The sequence below is a fragment of the Ixodes scapularis genome, unplaced genomic scaffold (genome assembly GCF_016920785.2).
Source record: "Ixodes scapularis isolate PalLabHiFi unplaced genomic scaffold, ASM1692078v2 PGA_scaffold8__174_contigs__length_109621045, whole genome shotgun sequence".
NCBI lineage: Eukaryota > Metazoa > Arthropoda > Arachnida > Ixodida > Ixodidae > Ixodes > Ixodes scapularis.
This window is the reverse complement of record NW_024609883.1, coordinates 7,278,163-7,284,733: the sequence shown is the minus strand read 5'-3', so window position 1 is coordinate 7,284,733 and position 6,571 is coordinate 7,278,163. Positions and strand designations below refer to the sequence as shown.

The 6,571-nt window shown below is 39.6% G+C and overlaps 1 pseudogene; it reads right to left on the bottom strand.

Moving 5' to 3' along the window:
* Positions 1-438: 438 nt before the first annotated feature.
* Positions 439-6,141, bottom strand: LOC115309858 (annotated as a pseudogene).
* Positions 6,142-6,571: the final 430 nt, after the last annotated feature.

Sequence of the window (6,571 nt, the reverse complement as noted above, 5' to 3'; positions counted from 1 at the left end):
ATAAACATATTCATTTGTTAATAAATTTAAAACTAGCCAAATTGGCTGGGAGACCAGATGCGTTTGCAGTGTTTTCATTAAGATTCAAATATAAATAGACCTCAAATCTACATTTTTGGAAGTTCATTGGTGAAACGCTCTTATTTCATATCGAACTCGCGGAACTTCGACACTTTGTCTGTCTCACTCTTGTAACTAATTTTCCAAAAATACGCCCCGGGTTTCCGCACTTCGGATCGAGACAGTACAGCAGTTTCAAGGGTTCCCTGGATCCCACCACCGCGGGGCGTTTTATTTCTACGACAAAAAACAAAACGACAAAACCAAAATGAACAGTCAGAGGTAACCATAAAAACTAGTTTGATTTTCTGCTACATCAGTGCTCTGTACAAATGACGAAAACGCTTATGCCGAAGGGTTGTCTTTGAGGTTCATGGAGAATCGGTGTATATGTCATTTAACGACGCTGCTAGATGGATGCTGACACGCTCGGAGTTTCAACTTGAACGTCATACTTTGGATTTGTTGTGAGCGTGAAGAATGACAATGTCCATAGGGAAAAAGCAGCTGTCGGGTGTCTTTGTGCAGGCGTTGATCAGACTGGTCGCCAGTTCCTTGCGCATGTTTTTCTTCTCCTCCTCCGAAGCAGTGTCCTTCGTGGTGACGATTGGAAGCACCATGTCTACAGAGGCGAGTGCAGTGTGTCTTAAAAACATCCCTGGTTGTCAAACTTCAAAATTCTATCCCACAGACGTGAGTTTACAAAACAACCACGCAAGCAATGAACGCATGGGCATGACCGTACCGAGAATATACGTTCAGGCTAAATTTCAGTAAGCAACAATTAATGTTACTAATATGTCACAATCTTGAAAACTCAAGGAGAGTTGTGATGATGATAATCGAGGGCACCATATATCCTTTGCTGTAAGTTCCCCTTTAGGCAATAGGATGGCGGTAACCGTAAAGAGTAGTAGGGTAATCCAAAATGCCATCAATCGGCACAGTGTTGGCCTCCGATGGTTATCTTGTTTTAAAAATGACTACTAAGAAGTAGTCGCTACATATACCTACAAAAGCCTGCATCAATTCCACAACTAAGGTAAAGAAGATGTTACAAATGGGTGGTTGCTGTGATACTACAAGTTATTTATAAGTGGGCTGAAAGTAAACATATTCGGCAGAAATCTGCCTCGTTGGGTAAGAGTTTAAGTCCGAAACTGTAGCTCCAACCAATATTTGAAAGGAAATCCGGCGTTTCCTTTCAAATATCGGTTGGAGCTACATTTTCGAACTTTAATTTATAAGTCGGGTTTAATTTTTTGTATTCAAAGATAAAAATAAAAAGCAGCCCTCAACTAAATTTAATCAAACTGGAAAAACCAAAGTTATAAACCTCGAATCGAACCTCTCCTTGACAAAGAAGAACCCACGCTCACGGGAATTAATATATATATATATATATATATACAGGAATGGGCAAAATACATGCAAATATGTTTCGAAATACAAATACAAAATACTTCATGAAAAATGTATTTAATTTCAAATCTAATTGCATTTCCGAAAAAGCATTTAAGTACAAGATATAAATACAACCAAATGTATTTGGTCTCCTCCAAATACTTTTCCAAATACATTCCTCAAAATTTGCGTCAGCGACTTCAGGGCACCTGTAACGTGTTTCGGGGTATCTCATTTTAATTTTGCATCGCACACTCGGGAGTTAGTGTGCGAGGCTCTAGTAACGTATTAGAAATATAATCACAAAAAAAATGTAATCAGCTTGGACGTAATAGGTGAAAAAAGTACAGAGCTTCAAGCAGCTTTTTTTGTCGATTACATTTGGTATAGCCCAACAAAGAACCGAGACGGCCAAGACGCGCAGCACTAGCTAGAGAATCTTTATTGTTGCAACTCGCACCAGTTACGAAAATCTGGACGACCCGCGCATTTAGAATGTTCCAGGCAAAAATATCAATAGAAATAAGGCTGGGAAGCATCACAAGTTGTCACAGGCACTTATTTAGCCAGTCTGCCTGTAAACGTTGATTTCGTCACTATTCTTGCCCTGGACTGGCACCCTAACCACAAAGTCACTAAACGCTTGTGCTTGATTGAGAGACACTGCATTCGGTGCAGAACGTAGTTTTCTTCCTGCTCTGGACAGTGACAATAAATTTGAGGGATGTATTTTCGCCCGCAAAATTGTATTTAATTACAATTGTATTTGAAATACCCACATTTTAGTATTTAAATACACACGTCAAATACAATACCCAATTTGTAATTAAATACAAATGCAAAATACACAAAGTATTTGAAATACGTATTTAAAATACTTGTATTTGAAATACTGTCCATCCCTGTATATACATATATATATATATAGTATATATATACAGCTTTATTTTGGGTTGTCCTGGAACAAAACCTCAACATTCGGTGAGGCTGCCTTTTTCTACAGAAATCACACGTTTTGTCACATTTTCTTATCATCACCTAAAGGTTTTCCAAGATGTCGTGTCTTGCGCATGTTCCCTCAAGGTCGAGGGATCTTAGTTTGTCTATTACGTTTTTCTCAGCATATGCCCAAATAAAAACCTTTTTTTTTTCAGCTTCAGAAATGCATACCCAAAAACCCCGAATCTGTAAAAAAAAAAAAAAAAAAGAAAAGTAACTACGCCAAAATATCGCCAATCTGAAAAAAATGACCTTGACAACATGTAAACCTATTCATTATTATCACTGTAGATACCAGACCGTGACTAAAACATAGCGCAGTCTTCACGCGTTACTTGCTTTTCTGTAAAATCCTGGCATTGTAAACGGGGTATGCTATTTAAATATTAATCGTTTGATATATATGTCTAATTTTATATATTTAATTAGGGAAAAACTATTACCTTACTATGCGGTCTACTCTTTTATGTCGAAAGCGTACATTGTTTTAATAACCCAACTTTTGTTTAGCCCAAAAACTCGTAAACCGATTTTGAGAACTGTATAATGTTTCACGATAATATTCCCAGAGATAGGCCACCTGGGCTAACTTTCGTCGTGCAATCAGGAGAAGTTTAAATGCTATATCTAGATCATGTGTTTCTGTGAACATGTTATCGCAGCGAGGGGCAATAAAGCGACGATGACTGTACTTCCCAGTCAGCACTGTTCGCTTACATCCCGCCATATCTAACTAGATGCATTTACTCCAATGTCATCATTGATCCGAACACTACGATTACTAGGAGTGGACTATCTTTCGGTGTTCAAAAGAAAAGAGCAAATCAATCCAAATATAGGGGTGAGTAACCTTTCAGAGCTGGAACATCTCTCGGGATTTTACGCTAATTTGTAGTTCATTAGAGCCGGTGTTTTTCTCATGACCAGCCCAGAAGCGTAACAATAATAATAATAATGATAATTAAAGGGCCTATACGGACTGATTTAGATAGTGAAACGCTTCATAAAACATTCTTAGTAAAATCTGAAATAATTTATCTGAACTTCAAACCTTACGAAATGTTTATAATAGCCTCGAACGATGGTATTCCTTTCAACTGCGTACACTTCAATAACAACCCAGTCAGCACGTCACAGGACCGGCAAACTTTGCCCGAGTGGATCAATTCTAGGTGCCTAACTTGAGCCTAATAACGTTTCTCTTCAGAGCGTTAGTTAGTGACAAAGTACGTTTCATCAGTTTTTCCCTTGCTTTTTTTCTGGCTCGCCAAATACTTGCCGAAGCTCCAGACGTGAACCAAAAATGCCAGGTATCAATCAAACCACCAGCAGTGAAGCATAATTCTTGCACTCCTTCGGGAATTTATTACCGAAATTTCTAGGTGAACTTCGAACAAGAAGGAAGTGGAGCCTAACCCTGGCATTTGTTTGGCAATTTAGGGCCTATATTCCTAGCCCTTAAACAAAGAATATCAAGTTTGGTTATTCTTAAGCATGGAACACATGAGCGGGGAAAGTGGGAGCCGCGGGGCACTCGCCGCATGCCGCCTGGCGGGCCACAGGCACACCACGCGGCTTTATCTGTATCGACCAGATCCGAGCGACGCAGCGCCGCGCGGAAGTGACGTAAGGACGCCAGAACCGGTTGCCATGGATACTGGCACGCAATGCCGCGCGACCCCTTTTTTGTCGCTCTTGTGTCCCCTTCTTTAGGCTCTCTTTCCCTTTCATGGCCCTGAATGGCCCAAAAAACGATATATTTGCCTAGACAAACTGCTACTTTCGAATGCTTCAACTGATAAAGAATTGGAACATCTCCGATATTAAATGAGCTTGGCCAAATCGTGGCTCCAGACACGTCTGGTGTTCCCTGAGCAATGGTAAATAAGTATAGAGGATACTTTTTGTTCGTTATCACCTACGGAAATGATACAAGCAGGAAAAAATATAATGGGAAACGTTTCAAACTTAGTGTGGAAGCTCTAACTAAAAGGATGAAGCTCCACGGAGGCCATTTGTTTTTTTGTCGAAACATGCAGCGCTTTGTTTGTACATAATTTATTTGAGATAAAAATTCTTCTCAATACGTCTCTTGGAAGCCCTAATACCTTTCTGGAATATTGAAAAAAATGTAATTTTATTGCGAATAGAATAGAACGAGAAATTCTCGCATTTAAGCTCGCTCGCGAAGTTTGTAGGTATTATTTATACATTGCTTTGTTTTTTTCTTAAATAATTGATGTAATGGCTTATGTTCTTTTGTAGGTGTACATCATGGGGATAAAAAGTTAAAAAACGTGGACAGCGATAAAAACACACACGACGGAAACAACTTTGTATTGTCGTGTGTGTTTTTATCGCCGTCCCCGTTTTTCAAGCTGTTTATCCCCACCATGTAAAAAAAAAACCTTGTAGGTTTTTTTAACTGTAAAATGAATAAAATACAATAACAAAGTTAGTCGTAAACACTTAGTCAAAAGCAAAAACACACAAAAACGTAAAACAAATAACTCAAACACTAAATGAATGACCACAAACAAAATATTTCGTTTTTGTTTAATTTTCCTCATACAAATAATAAACAGAACTCCATACACAGATAAGCTGTAGTGACATTTTAACCTGACGCACTACGTTATTTTTTACCAAATCTTACCTAGTACTCCTTGGGCGTTCTTGAAGACGCATGGAGTCGCGGGGTACACAGTGCAACTTATGGTGTCCATTGCAGCGTCTGCGACCATTTCTTTCACAGAAGTTTCCACATCCTTTAAACTCGGTTTGAATCACGATTCCAAGATTTCGGAATGATTTTTGCAGAGGATCCTGAAGGACGATTAGATCAAAGTAAATATAAGCTCTACATTTACGAAAAACATAAGTATGAAATGCAGAACGCCATTGAATCATTTAAATTTACACCTTTTGGCGAGCTTTTCGAAGAAGACACGTCTTTAAGTCCGACACAAATACACAAATAATACAAAAAACACAGATTTCTCTACTCAACTTCGTAACCTCGGTCTGATCAGAGTAATGCACTAATATTTTATTCTTAGGAAGGAAGATAAAATTAACCTAGGCATAATAGTTTATCGCATTCGGCAAAACTAAAATCTATGTTTAAAAGGTTGAAACGTGTAGACAAACACTCACCCCAATGATGTCCCTCCAACGCTCCTTTGATGCCATCTCTTGCCAGACGTCGTAAAAAACAAACTGAGAAAGGAACAAAAAAAGGCACTCTTCGTCGTCTTTCAACAACTTGCTGACGTTTGCGAAAGCCACATCTTGATCTTTGATCCAGTGAAAGCAGTAGAATGAGTAAACCCGATCGAACTTGCCGTGTTTTTGCAGAAATTTTGAGATGTCTCTTGAACCTGCATCAAGGACCTCGTAGGTTATTTCTGGGTGCGGATGATTCGCTTTTGCGTATTGAATCATGCCTGGCAATGCGTCGACAGCTACCATTTCGCGGCATGGCTTGCTCCATGGAAGCAGCACGTTCCTCGTGAAGTCTCCCGTCCCGCATCCGATGTCTAGCATTTGTTCGCACTCGCTCGAGGGTTTTCAAAATCTTGTCATTTTCAAAGCCTCTTTGTTCATGGACTTACTTTTATCATTCACAAGCGCGTAACTTTCGGCTCGAAATTTGGCAGTCATGGTTTTTGTGGTGGGTTTTTTTTGGTAAGATTAAGCGACTGAGGTGGACTGCTGGTGGTTGTGCGCCCTCCTTCGGATGACGTACAACTTGAAGAAGCACACCGACATCAGCTTAGTAGCTTTCCGCATTTACAAGATCTGAGCATTCAGAGACACTGACGCTCATCCGAATTATTCTTTCTCTTCTGTTCTCGCTTATTCACGAACGTATTACTGAGATAAACTTGGAACGGCGTTCTTAATCGGGCCTTGCATGTGTCGTTGTTCTTTGGCCTTATAGACACGCGAGACAAACATGGCAGACGTTGTTACATTCAACCTACGGAATCGGTCAGCAGCCTATACGACTCATAAGATAATATTCGTCACTATTAAAAAGAAACATAAAGCCAGTGTTGGCTGTAACACTTTACCGCCAACACTGTCTATCACCGGTAACCCGTTA